The following is a 19,225-nucleotide window of genomic DNA, read 5'->3' on the forward strand; positions in this document are numbered from 1 at the left end:
CCTAGCTCTCAACGTATTTTACATCAAAACACATCCTCTCCTTGGTGCTCTGTGAAAGCTGATTTGTTACTGTTACCAAGAAGTGCAGCTTTTAACATTAGACATTATCACTTAAGCTTTTGATCTTGTCTTTGGTCTCTCTTCTGCTTAGAAATATTCTCACTTTATGCTGCTGTAGTAAATATATACATTCTGAAGAGTATTAGTCCAGCAGTTAAGTGCTTTTACTTTACTACTATGGTATAAAAAAAAAAAACCTCCAAAAGAAATTTGAAGTACCCATAAATAAACTAAATTGAAATTAATCTCAAAAAATGTTCATTGTTTGATTGGGGGCCCCCAAAATCTACTGAATATGATTAGTCTAAATTTTATTGACTTTCAATACATTCAGTGGAGTATACCTCACCCTTTTATTCTGTGCAAAGTACTTTGCAGGCTACACCATGCTCCATTCACCATTGTACAACCTTACAAGTGGAACAGTGGGACAGTGGGATAACTCATGTTAAAATCACATGGATGGCATTCAGCTGAGTACATGCAGACTCTTACAATGTAGACATTGACAGCTAACTGAGACACCCGCTGGTCTTGTTACAGTCAACGGAGAGAAGCAGGCATTTCTAGGATGCAACTTGGCTTATTCTAATGGAGACATCTAAAATAGGTTAGATGAATCATACACTAAAAGTGCCTATTTCTGGTTCCCTTTATGCTCAGTGGAGAGAGTGACTAGCTCAGATGCAGACATTCACATAGTAGACATCTAAAGTTAGGTGAGATGAACAACCAAAGATGTCTTTCCACATCCTTTTTAAATGTCTGCTTTAGGAAAAAAATGTCAAAGAATTATTTTCAGCGAACACTACCTTTAACCAATGTATCAGCTCTCTGAGTATTTTATTTGTAACCTCTTCCTAAAAACACTTTTCAAGACCCAGATCCCAAGTGATACCCATCACAAACAAGTTTTGATAGATCTTTTTCCTTTGTCACCATACTGCAACCGTGATTCAATTCTGTACCTCAAATAAATGTGTTGTGTACCTGATCATTGCTTCCCTAAACAAAGACTACAAAAAACTCCAACAGATCAATCTAGAAGAATGCAGTGGACCAAGGTTGGCAATAAAGGCATGTGAAGACTAAGACTGTTCAGAACTGCCCATCCATGGATATAACTGCAGCAGACAAAGTGAGAAGAAAGTCTACAAAAACTAATATGATGACTTCAGAAAAGATGCAAGGCAGCAGAGAACTCTGAAAGTCAAAATTCCTTCAGCCACAAAACTTCTGCTTATCATAATGGCTGCTGTTGTCTATACCACCAAGCTCACCTGCTTCTTTTTGCTTGGTGCCACCATCCTACTGTCCCTATGCGTAGCAGTCATCCAGACTAGCAGATGCCATCATCAGCATCACCAGTAGCTCCTAGCTGTGTAAACTTTTGAATTTACTTGTTTACTAATAATTATGCCACAATTTAGAAAGATCTCTTTTGTGCTATTGAATGTGTATATCTGTTTATCTAATATTAAAAAATATAGATTTAAAATTCTCAGGGGAATCACAATGGTGTAATCATACCGGCTGCAGCACTTCAGTTTCATCATACATCAGTAGAGCTGTTTATTATCTCAATATAGAGCTGTTTTTTACTCCATCCCTGCAACAGAAAAATCTCTTAATTTACATAGGTTTTGTGGTCCAATTTCCACCAAGTTGTTTGCCAACAGCACAATGGTTTGGGCTTATAAAGTATTGTATGCTGGCCATCCAAATACTAACCACATCTTTGATCCTACATTTTAAGAAAGGTAAACTGTCAACTCAAATTGTTCCCCTCAAGTGTCCTGCAGTTCTACAGTCCACCTCCTGAAGGTTTGGTTCACCATGTTGCCTATGGAATCTGTCAGGGATGCAAACAGACAGATAATTTCTCTTTTATCTCTCTGCATTTTATACCTATATTTTCACAAAGCCAAGAGTGGCTACACGATCTCCTGATGCAACAAAGTATGGTGGAAAAAAAGTCAGGCAATGTCATAGCATTTTAAGGGCATTTGTGTATACACTGATGCACATTTACTTAGACTGTAGTGGTTTTGTAGTCAAATCAATCAGTTGGAAACGTGGGAGTTGTACTGCAAAAAAGAAAATGTTAGCAAACAAATGAAAATAAAGAACATCAGAATGCTTCTCTCTATATAAAACGGCTTTTCTTCACATTCATCTAATCTTCTTTGCATATTCTGGTCTCAAACATTAATATCCTGGCCTCAGATTGATAGGAGTTTGAGTATCTCCAGTCTGAAGCAGTAATGTCTGACTTATTGTTTAACCCTAGGATACTTATATTCACGTGCTATATAATTTACAGAATCTGTTATTCATCTCAAGTGTTGTTTTCAGAAGGTCAGATGTTCAGATTTAACTTGCCAGATTCGCAATGTGGTTTCTGCAGAGATGCAGTGTTAGGGCTATTTGTTCGCTTAGGCATTGTGTTTTGCACTATTAAGTTATCACCGAGGAGTTCACCTTGAGAGCTGTTCCCTGAAATGTATAATGGTTAACCACTACAAAAGTTGCCACCTTGCAATGCTCAAAAGGCTATTCGTACAGTGGCTGATCCAAAGACAAAATCAGCAGCAGCAGTTAATCACATTTACTACATATTAAAGGTATAGTTGGATTAATTCAGAGCAATACTGAGCACTGCCCATTAAAGTCTCAAAATTACATCAAAATAGTTTCTGATGTCGTGCATTACACGAACTGATGTGAAAGGGAAGGGGAGCTCTGTGAGAGGTGTGTTCAGCAGAAAGGTTTATTTGGAATAAGCCCTGTTCCTGACTCTTCTTCAAACAGTGTCACGCAGAACTTCTCTTTCAGTGATCGCATCCAAGTGCCCGCCTTCCTGAACTTGTGAACTGTAAATTTAACGAGTTCAACAGGACAATTCTCGAGTGTAAAATAATATCCTTGTCTCCAGTTTGGGAACTCGCTGAAACCATCTATTTAGAGGGGCACTGCCGGGCTAAAATAATGCCGCTATTTAAAACACCGCCCTTGCCGGGGGGCAGCTCCGGGGGTGCCGCGGCGAGCGCTCGGCTGTCCCCCGCCGGGAGAGGACACAGGAGGGGCCCGGGGGCCAGCCAGGCACGGGCGCTACTGGGGAGGCTCAGGGCCGGGTCTGTCCGGGAGCCCCTGAGCAGTGGTACCATGGCTATTCCACCCCGCTTTTAACCGAGGTGGCGGAGGCAGCGAGGGAAAGAGGGAGGGAGGAAAGGATGCCCAAGATGGAGGCGCCCCGCGCCCCCTCAGGTGCGAGGGACCCGCGACCCGCCCCAGCCCCGCCCCGGTCCCCGCGCCGCGCGCGCGCCCACCCCGGCGCGTCTCGCGCAGACGCGCGCGCCTTCCCCGCCCCTCCCGCGGGAGCGCGCCTTCCCCGCGGCGCGGCGGGGGCGGGGGCGGGGGCGGTGGCGGCGGGGAGGGGATAGTGCGGGAGCGCGCCCGCCGGGACTCTTCTCGCCGGGCTGCCGGGCGGGCAGCAGCAGGAGCAGTAGGAGGAAGAGCGCGAGTACCCCGTTGACCCTCTTCTCCCCGGGCGGAGTGGCCGCACCTTCCCGTGAGTACCGACCTGGCCGTCTCTGTCACCGCGGCGCGCATCACGCTGAGGGAGCTGCCGCGCCTGCCGTCGCGCCGGTGTCACATCCCGCCGGTGTCACATCCCGCCGGTGCCACCTCCATCCCTCCGCACCGCCGGTGCCACCTCCATCCCCCCGCAGCGCCGGTGTCACATCCCCCCGCAGCGCCGGTGTCACATCCCCCCGCACCCGCCGCTTCGACGGCGAAGAGCCGCCCGTTCTCCGTGGGTGCCGGGGCTCCTCCGAGGGGCGGGCGAGGAGGCACCCGCTGAGCCCGCCCGGTGCCGCGGGGCCGCTGCGGGGCTTTGTTGCGGCGGCGGCCGGTGGCACCTCCCGGGGCGGGCGGGTCGGGGCCGGGCGGGCCGGGAGGAGACGCTCCGCGGCTGCGACGCGCCCACATCCCCGGGCAGGCTCGGTCGCCATTTCGTGCGCTGCCCGGCGGGGGCGAGGGCCGGGCGTGTGCGGGGGAAGGAGCTGTCGGTGCTGAACTGCCGCGGTCCGCGTTTCGCCTCTTGCGCCTTTATTCATCACCCGTATTTTTTTTTTCCTCTTCCCCCTCCCCACAATTGCGATTTTGTTTAGGCGTAAAATAGCTACAATGTATCTGAATTGCGGGCTTTCCGTGTTTTCCCTATTTTGGCTTCTTGATGGTGATTAATGCAGAATATCTTGTTGAAGTCTGTGCAGCGAGTGCACTTGTCTCTTAGGTTATAAACTAATAATTAACCAAACCTTCAGTTGTTGCTGAGGTCTTCAACATAGATGTGTTAGTTTTAAAGTCTGAAATGTGTTTAAACCAAGGCTTTGGAGTCTAAGTGTAAACAGTACCTGATTATTAATGCCAAGCTGTTTAAATATTTAAGATCATAGTGTGCTTCGGTCCAGTCAATAAGGCTGTTCCATATTGACAAGTACTCTGTGAAAGGAATGCTATTGCTTAGCTCTGTGTAGTTGGATAAAACAATGGAAAATGTGATATATAGGTCTACAGTGAAACCTATAAGTCGTGATGTTATTTTATCCATAAAGATCCAGGTTTTGTGTGTTTATTCAAAACAACATCCTACTGAGTGAAAAAGCCAGTATTAAACACCTGGGTTTCTTTTTTCTAATGTTCCCTGTCTTTGTGCATTTCTTTCTCTGTGTCTGATTTTGATTCTTAATTAAGTATATTGTGGCAAAGGTAGATGAAACCTGAAGACTTTATTGTATCTAATAGGTGCACTATTAATCATTTCAACGCCTTCCATTATTTAATGTAATAGGTGTGATAATTTATGGATAGTAGTTATATGGGTCTGTGCATAAAACAGGTCACTGTACGACATCAGAAAGCATCCGGACTGTATTTTGAGTTTGAGACCAGCTTATATGCCAAGAGGCCGAGCTTGCTGCTGTTCTTTGGTAAAAAATATCAGCTGGAAAGAGAAGGATAGTTTAGTGTTACATAGCTCAAAGGACCTAGAAATCAGAAAATGGACTTGCAGGTGCAGCATCTTTTCAATATTTGTCTAATGCATTTGATGTTATCATTTGTGTGAATACACCTCATGTATTTGTTTAGTTTTGAATAGAAATTGCAATGCAAGTGACCAGAGCTGCTAAAGAGTGTGATGCCTAACTCTGTGAAAGTTACTTATTTGAATTTCAAAGTACTTTGAAATTCTCTTGGGTGTCTAAAATTAGCTGTCAGATTATATCAGTATAGAACTGGGAAAGTGTTACATTCTGAGAATATTGAATGCAAAGAAGCAAACCCAGAAAGCTGCTTGGTGGTGACAGAACTTGGGATCCATTGAGTGGATTCACATTCTGGGTTGTGCAAAGGCAGTGTGGCTAAAGGCAGGCTGTACAGCTGTGTGACCGCATCGTATGGTGGAATAGTATGTACCAGCTGGTGCTAAGGAGGGAGCTAAAACCTTTGCAACTCACAGATAAATCCACAACTAATCATACTCATGTTAGTATCTTAGTTCTGTCATTAGCATTACTGGCTACAGTAGAATTATTCAAAAGTAATAATGTTCAAGGTGAATGAGATCACCAGAATCTGAGCCTTAGATACTGTTCCTTGTCTTCTTGAAGGAAGTATATTATTTATCACATATACCACAGCTTGTTTCTCAAAAAGGGCTGTAATAAGAAAATTTAGCTATTTAAAATGGTTTTATATTAAGAAAATGAAATTACAAATCCAGTGACGCATACTGATGCCTTCTGCTAGATTGTTGCATTCTGGTGTTTCTCTCTGGTGCTCAAAAAGGTGACAGGAGAAGCTTCAGTAACCAAGTTAAGAGTTTCTTGGGGTTAATGAGATGTCTCTAATTGTCAGATTTTATTAATTTGAGGATTCCGATTTCAAGTCAGGAAATGGTAATGCATGTTGTCCATTCTTCCTGCTCTAGTGAAATGACTTGCCATGGTATCTGGACATAAAAGATACTGAATACACTAAGGGTTTGGCATTTTTAAAAATAGATTATTGCACAGCTCAAATATCTCAATTTGCCTAAAACTTAAATGTCTTGCCTGCCCCCATGAAATTGTTATTCTTCTGTAGTTTTATTAATCTGCCTCAAATCACCTTGAATTGTGATTACTTTGCTTCTATTATATTGAAATAATACAGTAAAATTGTCCTGTTCAGTTTTCACTGGGCTTGTTCATTTTTTCATGTTGTATGAACAGAGTTGGTAAAATGGGAAGTCCTACAGAGGAAAGTATATCTTGGTAATTAAAGCTGAAGGAATAATGTAGGAGGGAGTGTGTTGGGCAATATGCAGTGAATTTGATTTTGCCTTCCTGAGTGGGCTGATAGTATTTAAAAAATTCCATTATACATTATTTGCAGTGATAATTTGTTGCATTTTAAATTGGTAAGTGTGTGTATTGCCTGTTCAGTTCAGTATTAAGGACATCGCAACTTCTGCTTTTATGAATACTGTCTCATAAATGTAATATTAAGGGAATTTGTAAAGAGTTAATCTCTAATAATAAGATTAACATGATGCACTGCAAGTTTTGTCCTGCAGTTTGTTAACCAGGAAAGGATAGTTGCAAGCTAGCTATATTGCTTTCTTCTGAGCTACTGGAGGCTGGCTGGGCTTTCAGTTATTTACCTCAATAGAAAACTGAAAGGGAAAAAGTGAACAAAGGAGGTCTGTTTTGCCTGTCCCACTTGCTGGGCTGTTGTCTTTGCCCTTTTCAGTGAAGGAGGGGGTAGAGCTGGGTCAGAGTTGAAGAACACTGAAAAGGAATTCAAGTCTTATATTGAAATGTGAATGATAGCTTAGTTTGAGTGCCGAACACATTTGTTTGAATTGATTTTTTTCTGTCTGCGGGAGCTTTAACTGACAGATGGTGATGGACTGGCATATAGACTGCTGGAAGGTACAGCTAGATATGTGTTCAGACCCTGATTAGATGCTCAGTAAACAAGTGCATATCTGATGAGACTTTTAATACTGGAGATACTGATGCTAGACACTGTGTGACACACTAGACATTTGATTGTGTGAATTAAGGGCAGACCCCTGCAGCTGGCATACATTCAGGCTTACTTGTCTAGCCTAATTGCATTGCAAATACTCCTCTGGATTGATCTTTAGCTTCTCCCTTCTAATAAATGTTGAATAAGTGCAGAAATGCTCATCTGGATCCACTATTAATTGTTGTTAAGAAGATTTCAATTTTTGTTTTGGTCTGCTTTATGAACTGGGCTCTATCTTAGTATTCATTTTGTGAATGCACTGTTTTCCTACACTGTTTTGGTTTTGAAATGGCTCAATTCATAATGTGATTACAGCTTTCCCCTTGTTAACTTTTTAGTATGGAAGCATAACAGCTTGAATTATAAAATGTTCCTGTAAGAGCTCACAGTACCCCCATTCTCCTTTAAGCAACTAAACTTTATGTAAAAAAGCAGCATTTGATGTAGAGCATCTCAGATGCATGAAAATAGCCAAGAGAGGAAAAAAAGGCTAGTTCAAGTTATGAGGACGTGATAACTTTAAAAAACAGCCTCATTAGAAAGGAACTAGCTGTCTAAATTTTCAGTTACATCAGACAGAATTGGTACAGATGTTGTCTCTCTAAATTCTGTAAATACTCAAGTGAGACTGCTGAATTTGGATGCATCCCAATTGGAATTAAGTTGCCCTTATGCTGTGCCTGCACCACTAGGTATACATGACCTTTTAATTTCCTTGGGCTTGAAGTATCTAATTGTTACTGTTCAACACCTTGTTTGAGGAAAAAAAAGACCCAGCTGATCCATAACTTCCGGCTTGTATGAGTTAGTCTTTGGCCCCTAATTAGGTTTTTCTAGACAGCCAACCAAAATACTAACATACCATTTTCCTTTAGACTGTTACCTAAGTGAGGACATGACAGTGTTTATACATGAAGACAGATTGTCTTTTTCTGATCTGTGCCTCTGACTTCAAACTTTCTTTCCTCTGTGTTTTCAGTGCTGCTGTGTTTGTCCAGCGTGATTCTGAGGGTTCATGTAAAGGACTGCCTTTACGATGTCACAACACTGTAGGGCTCTGTGCGTGTCTGTGTATTTGCAAAGGCAGTGTGTAATCAGTGAGTGCAGAAGTCAGCCTTTGTACCAGATTTGGAGTCAGGAAACAGTTCTGCTGGTGGAGAACAGTTCCATGGAGTTAACCAACCAGAGCACAGGTGCTGGCCAAGGGAAGGCTTCCCAACTGAGTATTGTAGCAGGGTAGTAGAAATCAACAAAATTCAAAAGAAGAGGAAAAACAATTCTTGAGAAGGACCACTTTTCAAGAATGCTTAAGAGTTAAGTCGTGTTCATCAGTAGGCATGTAACAAGTTACCCTTTGTAACAAGATGGATGGTTCCCTTTCCTGTTTCTCCAGTGTTTAGAAGGACTAAAAAGTAGGGCTTCCCACCCTCCTGCTGTTCATATCTCTAGGACAATCAAAATGCAGGAAGTGCTTGATATATGTTCCTTCTTAGAATTTTCAAGTGATAGCAGGAAGAGGAAAGCTTGGCCACAGTTCTTCTTTGGGTGTGATAAACAGGTTTAGTGACTTGGTTACTGCCACTTTGAGTAAGCTGGAATCTGTGGGTCCCTCCACCCAGCCCCACCACCACCTGTAGACCAGTGCTGTGGTCTCTGGACAAGCTAAATATATATTAGGAAGTTCAATTCTCTTGTATTGGTGCTCTTTTGAAATGGAAGTAATTTTTAAAGTGTGAGCTCAGCCGAATTTGGTGTATTTTGTTGCATTTGTTATGTGGCAACAAAAAAAAAAAATCAAAACCCGGTTTTCCCATTGGTTGAGATGAGATATTGAAAGGCTGCTTTAGCCATTTTACTGATCTTTCATCCCTTCTGACTAGGTAATTCCTACTGAAGCTCAGAAAAGCAAGATATAGTCCTTTTCCTTTCCCATGCTTTTGAAATTGTACAGGATTTCAGTAAGTTTACGAGAGAGAACTCTTCATTAAAAGAGAAGAGAACAAAAATGGAGTTTTTGCATGCAATGCTGAATACACTGAAGCCTCTAGGCATTCTCAAGTCTTGGAACTGTAAGTTTTGTGTTCAGGTCCAGCTGCTGTGAAGAGCTGTGTTCTCTCAATGGAGGCAAGTTTTTTTTACGATGAGAACAATCAGCCATTGGAATAATCTCCCCAGGCAAGCAGTTGATTCCCCAACACTGGACGCTTTTAAGATGCATCTGGACAGACTGTTGGGACATCTTGTCTAGACTATGCTTTTGCCAAGAAAAGCTGAACCAGAGGTCCTTGAGATTCGTTTCCAACGTGGTGTTTCTATGGTTCTGTGCTATGTTCTTGAGGCTCTTACAGACAATCCACAGTCTTCTAAGCTTCTTTCTGATGCAGGTGTCATTATTATTTCCTTGGCCTAGGTTTGCTTAGGGCATAGAGGCAGATAAGAATTATGAAAATTGCTGCAACTTAGTTTTAGTAGTACTACAAGGGTGTTTGAAACAACTTTGGGCTTGTGAAGGAACTCATCCTTCTTATTAGAGCCATATGAACCTTATGTATGGTTTGGTTTGCTTTTTGCCTTCTGGAGTGATTGTGTCTTTATAGAAGTTTTTATACAGTGCAGCTCTGACACCTGTAATGTGAAAATAGTCTTTCAAATATCCGTTTTCCCTCAGAAGCATTTAATGTATTTATGGACCTTGGAGTCTAGTAGCCAATATTTCAATGTGTTACAAGGTGCAACATCTTTCCCAGACAACAAATGTATAATCTCAATATAAATTGAAACTTCAGGTTTCTGTTTTTCTGCTTTTCTGTAGCTGGAGTGATTTAAAAATTACGTCTTAACCTGGTTCTAAACAGGGATGAAATGAGGAATATCTTAACTTACATCTGAGCTATTTCTGCATGGTAAAGTTGAAATGCAGGCAATTGCATAACTGGAAGGCAAGCCAGTCCAAGGTGACTAAAAGCTAAGTATCTATTAGACCTTGTAGGTAGTAGTTGTATAAAGTGCATTTTTAACTTAGAGATAAAAAATGTTGGAACATATAAAAAGAAGAGTGTGACCACCAGAGGGCAGACACAGAGTTTAATGACTCCAACCCTAAATCCTTTGAAAGGAGTCTATGCCTATAGAAAATGCAGTGAGATAATGACTGAATAAATAACACAGTAAAAATGCACAAAATTTCATACATTGGCAGAAATATAATACTGATTAGTGTTACAATGGAAGTAAATACAGCTGCTAGGAGCTCACCTGAGGTTTTGTATTTCTGCAGTGGAAGTCAGAGAAGTTCATCAGATCATGCAGTTGAGCTCTGAATAATGAGTTCTTAAACTTAACCCATTTTCCTTTATATTGAGTCCAGTAATTTTAATTCGATCATGTTTTTCTTTTGAAAATGAAAAGTGCACTCCTTTCTTAATAGTTTCTCCCTTGTAGTTAAAAGAATAAAGAATCTTTCTTAATTAAGTGTCATGTTTTCCCAGATATACCCCAGGATTTGCATATAATTTATTAATAACATTTATTCCTTTAAAGTGTGTAATTTTGCTCTTCAGAGTATTATGGAAAACATTTAATTTTATGGACCTAAAATTAAATGCTTCAATAAAGTACCCTTTTTTCAGGAAAGCTGTGGTGTAGATTTTAGTGAAAGATGATGTCTAGTAATTTTTATTTAGTTTACTTGGTAAGAATATAGCTGTTTAATTAAAGCAAGTCATGTTTTGGGTTTTACTGCTCATGCACTGTCTCAAGTTACAGAGATAGTGTCTTTTCTTTGAATTACTTTCCTCTAAAGCCTAGACTGTTTTTACGAGGAAAGAAAAGCCTGTAACCCTTTGTTTGGAAGCCACAGTATTCTTTACAATCATATCTTAAAACCTTTGGTTGCTCTCTGGGGGTCCCAACTCTACCAGTTATGCTGGAGTGAAGCATCATCAAAACAGCCTCAAATGCTGCCCCAGATTTCCAATCTCCCCAATATGATTTCCAGCAGAAACAGTTCCATAAATAGCAGGATTCCTGGAGAAATTCTTTGCAAAATGGTTTGCAGATATCATCCCCAAAACTGTATCTGGAGGAATTTCTCCAAGTTACTACTAAAGTTTTATGTCATTCACAACCTTCTCACCCTCTTGGCATTGAAATATAGGAATAGGTTTCTCATCACATCCAGAATTGACAGGATCCGACACTCAAAAGCGTATAGTGGGAATTAACTATGAATATACAAATCTTAATAATTCATTCACTTGAATAATATGTCCTAGCTTCTCCCCACCTCCCATGTCTAGAAGCCTAGAAACACCTAAAAATGAAATCAGAGTCACAGTTAACAACTGGTTGATTTTTGCACCTTTTTAAAAAAATGGCTAAAGTCATGAGACTTGATAGCTCTCTACAAGGGCTCCGTTCTGTTCCCTAGATACAGTGATGGAAACACTATTGCTGAGAGCATCTGCAGCATCACAGTCTGTTGGAAATTAAATGGCTGCCAGGGCTAATGTCAAAGTTCACATTAGTAGGAAGATTAGTCTTTGTGTTACACAGACATTTACGCGTGGGTTTTTTCCTGAGGTAAAGCTGTCCTAAAAGAGTCAAACATTCCTGTGAATTCTCCTACCTACTTAGTTTAACTGAGATTATATTGAAAGACAGCCCAACAGTTACTAATCATACTCGTGACAGAAAGCTGAAGAAAATAAATACCATTATTTTTATTCTTATAGATTGCAAAATTCGAATTGCAAACTAATAGGTAGCTTCCTTGTTTGACTGTCAATAAAATGACATATTTATTGGAATGGGAGAGAGAAGAGGAAGAAAGTGCTGAAATCAGATGAAAATGTGAAGATAAAGTGAGGGGAAACAGAACAAAGAGAAGAAGTCAATTTAGTTACATACGAAGAGGTACTAACAGGATAGAACTCTGATTTCTTGTTTGCCAAAAGAAGATCTCAAGCTGTAGTTTTAGTGAGTGATGCTCATAAGCCTGAAGTACTGTCTGAATTAATAAAGAATTAAGTTTAAAAAAGTAATTTGTAAGATTCTTCTCATAAATACTGCTCATCTGTTCCTTTACTTGCTGCTCACAAGTGGAAAAATGACCTTTCTCTGACGGTCCCTTGATCTATGCTCCAGTGATTATTCTACACACATCTGAGTTTTGACAGAATGCTGGAATGAAAATTGCAAAATAATACACAAACATATTTCTGTGAAAATGCAGAATAATGCTGATCCCTGAATTTGAGTGCCTGGATTATCCTGGATAGTAGAGGATGGAGTGAGACTTCTGTTACTCAAAGTATATTTAAAAATAGTTGAATATTTCCTTTTATTAGTCAAAGATAAATATCTGTGGTTGCAGAAAATAATTTATAATTCACTATGGTGAGGCAGTGCACTACTTAAATTTTTGATCTTAATAGAATTGAGATGAAATAGAATTTTGATCTTAATAATATAATTCAGATTAGTGGAATTAGGAATCGTTTCATCATAATTACGGTAATGCTCCCCAGTTTTAACATTAATTTAGTTTTATAATAAACAAAGAAATGAACTGAACTGATGGCCTTGAAATATGACTTGGAATTTAAACATTTTAGGACTTTTCAATATATTGCCATTAAAATATTACTATGGGAAATAGAGATATTGATAATTTTTAACACTAAATATCATTGGAAAAAACAACCCATCACTTTTCAGACAGAACTGAAAATGTAACTCAACCTTTGCAGTGTAATTCAATTTCTGAAGCCTAATCCTCTAACAAAGATTTGAGCAGAGCCCTAAAATTAAACACTTGCAAGTCTATAAGTAGGACCCAGAAGAGCAACATTTTTTACTCCCTTTTCTTCTTTATCCTTTTATTGCTGTTTCTACCAACCAGTGATAGATTTTTAAATACCTGCATTCAGGCATAGGCAAGTAATTAGTATGTAAATCTTGTTTTTAGTGCAATTGAGTGTTAGTAGGCACAGAAATATAAAACAAAACTTACAGTTTCCTTTTAAGAAGGCTTACATACTTTAATATAATCAGACAGACTTTGAAGTATCTTAAAACCTTTGTTGTCTAATGACTTCTGAGTTTTCGTGTAAAATTATTTCACAAATTTCTGTGTGTTCTTTGAGGCTGTGGCCATCTGTCCATATATTACCAGTCCTAATGAGATTGTAGTGTATGACTACAGCTTCTAGACACAATTGATGGGTACTATGCAGTACAGTTTTTTAGCACTTATGTTTTTCAAGAATATTAAAACTTGCTCCACTAAATAGATTCATATTGGTGAATTTTGTTACTATTTTATTATGTCACTATTCAGTACTACAGTTTAAAAACCATGTGTGAAAGGACACATGTTAGCATAAGTATTCCACTTTCAGAAGCACTTCATGTAGCATACCTTGCTCATCAAAAGTTTCCTTTGCTGTTTATGAACCTGCATTTGAGGTGATTAATCTTATTGGTGATTTGAAAAGAAAAACTTAGATTTAGATTAAACGGGTTTAATTCTGAATAGTGCTTCAGTAGCTTCAGTACTGGAAAGCTAACAACTATACTGTGAAGTAAATATAATATCCTGAAGATGGCTGGGGACAGTGCCACTAATACCATGGTTGGAGAACCAGCATGGCCAGATTATCCTCACTGACTTCAGCATGAATGATATTCTGTTGCAGTGAAGTTATTGATTAGATATAAAGCTTAATGACAAAAGATTATGAGTTTTGAGATTTCATTCTTTTTTGTTATACTTTGAAGCAGGGGATATGTTTGGGTGGAGCATCCCTTGCACATCCAGCCAACTGTCCCAGGAACTGGTAGTGGTTTTAAATGTTACACTAGCAAGTTGTAATCAATAGAAGTATCAAAACAGTAGTTTTAAATAAAGAGCTTTCCATTATGTGTATTTCTGTTGATTCTCCAAGATTTCTGCTAAGGTTATTTCTATTTATTTTTCAGGCTATTTATTAACTGTGTTATAAATGTAAAAGTGCCCCAAATTGACTTCTTGTGAGCAAATGTAGGTAAGAGAGCAGGAGAGTAATTTTTTGTGCTGTGCTGTCTGATCTGAGGTCAGTATTAGTGTGAAAGGATTTGTGTCCGTTCATAGTCAACAGTTCAACTGACTTCCTTGACATCAGTTACACTGCAGAGTGTTCTTCCGTAACTTATTATGTGTTTGCGTTATCCCTGTGGCTTTTTAAAAAACTTTTAATAATTATTAATTAATGATCCCTATACTGCCTTGCTCGTAGGGAAGGAAATGAGGGTGAGAATGACACCTTCTGGGGTGATGACTGTACTGTGCACATCAGCACCGGTTCCCAGCTGGTCCTAAGGTATAACCTGCGTTTGAGGATGCTGCTGCTCATCCCTGTCGATTCAATGTAGTCATGGTTGATCTTTAAGGAATAGAAAAACTTTTGGAGTTGCCTAACAGTGTATATGAAGAAATCAAAATAAGAACAAACTTGTCTGTAGTGGCTGGGTTTTTTGAGAAGCCAGAGTTGTGAAGCTGATCGCACTTGGTCTGTCTGAGTGCAGCTTTCAACTGAGTGTGAGTGGTAGGTGCAACCTTCACTTGGGAGAAGTGTTCTGATCCTGTCTGGGTAGTAATTTAAAGTAGTTGCAGGAACATTGGTGATACAGTGAATTTACTTCAGCTGTATGAGAAAAACATGTGAGAAATGAGTGGAGTTCTACTTTTCCATCTGGTGTTATTATTTTAAAATTACATGGAAATGTCTCAGTGTTACTGACTTTTGCTGGTCTACCATCTATGTAAAATGGGAATAATGCCTCTAGGCTTGATCTGAAGCTTGAATTGGGCTTTTGATCATTTGCTGTCATTTAGTTCAGTGCAACTTTGATAAAACAAGTATTTCATGGTACTATGCCAAAAACCTAAATTTGGAAACCATTAAGGAAGCAACAGACATGCAGATAAAGTAGGCTTAACGTGTTGACAAATTTTGTGAGATGACCATAGTGTATCCTTGAAAAAGACAATGTAATCCCTTGTCTCCAAATAACTTTCTCAATGTTGCTGCACAGTCAGACAGCTGTTTGTTTAAAGAGTGAATGGGAAAAGTAATGGACTGTTTACTGTTGTGTTGAATAATGCTCATCTGGGGAATCTAATCTCTTGGATAGGGTGTGATGGTCCTTTATCACATGGCTGTGGAAGTCTCTTCATCTGGATTAAACAAGACTCTGCAAAATATTTTCTGCTGATTATGCACGATCTCTTTCTTTCAGTTTACCATAAACTCTATTTAATTTTATATTTCCTGGCTGTCCTGCAAATACCCAGGAGATTGCCATGTAAAGAGGAACAGTTTCACCTTCCTCAGGGAGCCTCTGGGAATGCTGGATTCTTGACATCAGATGCTAGTCATGCTTGCAAGCACCTCCGGTTGGCCTATGCACAGCTGGAGCTGCCTAGAGAAACTTCAGGGACTGTCCATTATTCCCAGGTGAAGAGGTCCTGTTTACCAGCTGCCTTGTTATAAAGGCAGGTGAGAGTTTTTTCAGTCATCATGCTGTGCAAATGCTACAAGGGGCCAATTTGAGATATTTCAGTCCATGCTGGAGGCTGGTGAGTAAGTATGCTGAGTGTGCACACAGACAGAGCCCTGATACCTGGTAACTGTACAGTGTTTTGCAGTGTTTTGAATTTAACTTTGTTTTTCACCACGATTATAAATTCTGTCTATCTTCCCACAATACAAAGTATATTGCTTTAGACCAAATTTTGGTAGTAAAATCAGGATAAAGGAACTGATACACATTTTACAAACTTTCTGGAAAAATTTTGTGGTATAGTTCTGTTTTCCTAGAAGCACACTATGTCTTAAGTAGTTTCTCTGCTAGCGTTAATTGCTAACTTTACAGCCATTGCTACTAACACCATGTAATGTTTCAAACAGCCACTCTAGCTTCTGAAATTGGATGTCTTTATTCTGATGACAACACGGTGTACAAATGTTAGTACTTCGTCAAGACAGCAGTACTCTAGAAGTAGAGTTCAGCAATGGGGATTTCCATCAGGCCTCTGAGCTTTCAGGTGATGAAGCCTGGGATGGTATTGCCACAAATGTATCCTTTTCTCTTGGGCATCTGCTTTTAGCTACTATCAGAGATGAGAACTTGGGATACTTGTTACTATGCCGAGTATATGCCAGACTTGGTAAGACATGCAGCACTTGCATATTCAAATTTAAAGAGACCATCAGACTAAATGAAACCAGATCAGGGCTTGGAACCCTATTGGAGTCTAGGATATTTTTCTGACAAATGTTACTTTAATAATTCAACACATCTGTAAACATAGTGTTCATTGTTTGTTTATGCATAATAAAGTGGAATCCTGTCTTCATAACTTAAACTCAGCTGTACCAGAATCTGAACTATTCGGTATAGGGTAGATCTCCCCAATAGAAATTAGTTTTTAGCATTTTGCATCTTGTTGAAAAATAAGAACTTTCTGAAGACCAGTCCAATGAAATCCTTATCTGTCTTTCCTTAAAAGCATAAAGGAATCATTAGGATATTGTATCTAACTTTGAATTTGTTCCTGTGCTGAACAGAGTGGGAGGCAAATGTTTAAACCAGGTGACTTCCGGAAATCCTTTCCAACCTTAACTACCCTAATTGTTCTGATACCTTCTGTCCATTTCAGAACAAGTTTGCCTGTTGTTCTTCTGTGGTCAAATGTTTCAGAGTATTGGAAGAAAGAACATTTTTTTTTTCTTCCAGTGCTTGGATCACAGAAGTGGGAGATCTGGTTCTGGTGTGTTTTGTTTGTTTGGTTGGTTTTTTTTGTTTTATTTAGATTTTGGTTTTTTGTTGTTTATTTGGTTTGGTTTGTGGTTTTTTTTGTTTGGTGTGGTTTTTTTTTTTTTTTTTTTTTTTTTTTTTTTCCCCCTGGGCTTCATGAGATATCAGTCACTTCTGTCTCTGGGTTCTAACTGCCAGGACACAGAACATGTTATGTGCAAGTTTCCATCTGCCCTGAGCCCCTGTGCAACAGGGAATGAATGACTGGCAGAGATTGTATGCCAGGTTATACTGTCCAGTGAGACTGTACTCTCTAATAAAAGATCAGCAGCCCTGCTCAATCAGCTCTTCTCATGTGGAGCTTGAAGCTGGATCTCCCATCATTAAGTATGTGTTCTACCCACCTGGCTGAGGAAGAAGTGAGCAGAATTTTCACTATTTCTGCTTCTCAGGAATTGTGATCCCCACCACATCTGACTTTTGGAGTTCTTCAAGAGGACTGTTGAAGACTTCAGGTGTTTAATCACATCTTCTTAGAGAGCTGTAGAGTGTTAAAGCAAAGATAAGTGTTTATCTACTCAGAATATGTTTTGTGTGCACAGCTGGGGGAATAAAGTTGACTCTCTAGGAACTTCTAAGGCTAAACTGGGACCTGTGCAGCATACTTGGGTATCTGCCTACATTCTGGGACTTTTTTTTATGCCACAAACTAGATTACTGTTCAAAATTTAAGTGGGATAAGGTGAATTTGCATAAGGTTTAATATTAACTTCCTACCATAAAGTTATAATCTGTTTTACTAGTCGCAAAACTTTATGCTACCATCGCATCCCATGGATCTGAGTAATTCACAAAAGTGGAATATTATACTCTAGTTTAATTTCCAAGCATTAGTGATGATAACTCTTTATTTTAATTTACTATTTCTACTAAAATACTAAACTTCAGTGCATAGCACTGTGCTATTTATGTATACCAAAAATGCTACAAGGACTATTCATAAGTAAAGAAAAATCCCCCAAACCAGGTCTACTACTGAGTCCAGGACATGAGTCCTGGTTTGCTTGTTGCATTTACAATTGGCAGACATTGATTTGATGTCACAAGTATTTTTAACAGGATTTACAAAATGCAAATAGCATTATGTAAGACAGATTACCTATGGCTTTAATGCAGGATTGTTTTTAAGCCAGAGGCTACATTTTGCTGGGTTATGCATGTTTAAAACTGAGCACATTAGGATTAGGCTTGGTAGAATACCATTTTCCAAATCCTTAATATTTCAGGTTAGATGGCTTCTATTTTTTAATTTAAAATATGAGTAGAAAATACAAATTTTGATTTTTTTAAAGAAATTTTCAAGATGTATAGCTTCATCAGTTAGGATTGTTAGAAACAATCTGATTTGTGTTGGTAAAATCAGAAATTCCTGTAGTCCATCATACCCCCATAAAGCTTTTTTCTATGTCAGAGAGCTACTTGGTTCTAAAACGAGTGGAACATTTCCTGCACAGCAGAACATATGTGGACATGTCACATTGCCAAGCAAGTCAGTCAAGTGTTGGCTTTGCAGTGAGCCATGAGGAAAATCTTACAGGCACTTGAACTCCAAATAATTTCTCAAAGACCTCATATGCACAGTACCACAAGTTCTTCACCTTTAGGTGAATGAAATTTCAGGAAATATACACAGCTGGCATGGAACAACTTCATGTGACTCTGCATTGTTGTCATTGCTTTATGCTCTGAACGCCTGAAATATGGCACTCCTTAATAGGCTAGGAGAGTGTCTACAGTGGTAATGTTTCCTACTGGAAAGCTGAATTGTTTGAGGTACTCAGCAGCCAATTTTTCTATTGACAGACTTAACTGCAAGGATGCCTTTTTGTTCCCCCGGAGTAATTTCATTTTTTCTGTTTCACATACATTATGCCTGGTTTCATTCAAATATGTTGACATCTGGTTTGTTCACCAGATTTCTTCCAAACCTTTTTTACCCTAGTATTTTTCCCAGGGAAACATTTGGCACCATTTCCTGCATTACAAGGTACATTTAATATATAGACGCCAAGGAAGAAAAGGAGAAACTTAAGAGAGGAAAAAAAAAAAAAAAAAGATTTAGGCACTCGTGAACTGTTAGTATTGCACATAAATATGCAAGAAAAGACCCTCAACCTGTACTTTGCATGGAGATGGTTTCTTCTTTTTATTTTAAATAATAAAAGTTCTTGTATTCTGTGACATGTATTTATATCTCTTAGTACAATTAGATGGTTTTCCCATC

At 39.3% G+C, this 19,225-nt stretch overlaps 1 protein-coding gene across 7 annotated transcripts in view; it reads left to right on the forward strand.

Moving 5' to 3' along the window:
- Positions 1 to 3,499: 3,499 nt before the first annotated feature.
- NRCAM (neuronal cell adhesion molecule) overlaps positions 3,500 to 19,225 on the forward strand; it is a 148,417-nt gene continuing 132,691 nt past the window's right edge. For all 7 annotated transcript variants that reach the window (XM_066183094.1, XM_066183088.1, XM_066183089.1 and 4 more), the window contains exon 1: positions 3,500 to 3,631. The gene's annotated coding sequence lies outside the window, so the exon portion shown is untranslated. The remainder of the gene's footprint in view (positions 3,632 to 19,225) is intronic.

This window comes from Chamaea fasciata, unplaced genomic scaffold (assembly GCF_029207755.1).
Source record: "Chamaea fasciata isolate MVZ Bird 193981 ecotype frontalis unplaced genomic scaffold, bChaFas1.0.hap1 SCAF_5, whole genome shotgun sequence".
NCBI lineage: Eukaryota > Metazoa > Chordata > Aves > Passeriformes > Sylviidae > Chamaea > Chamaea fasciata.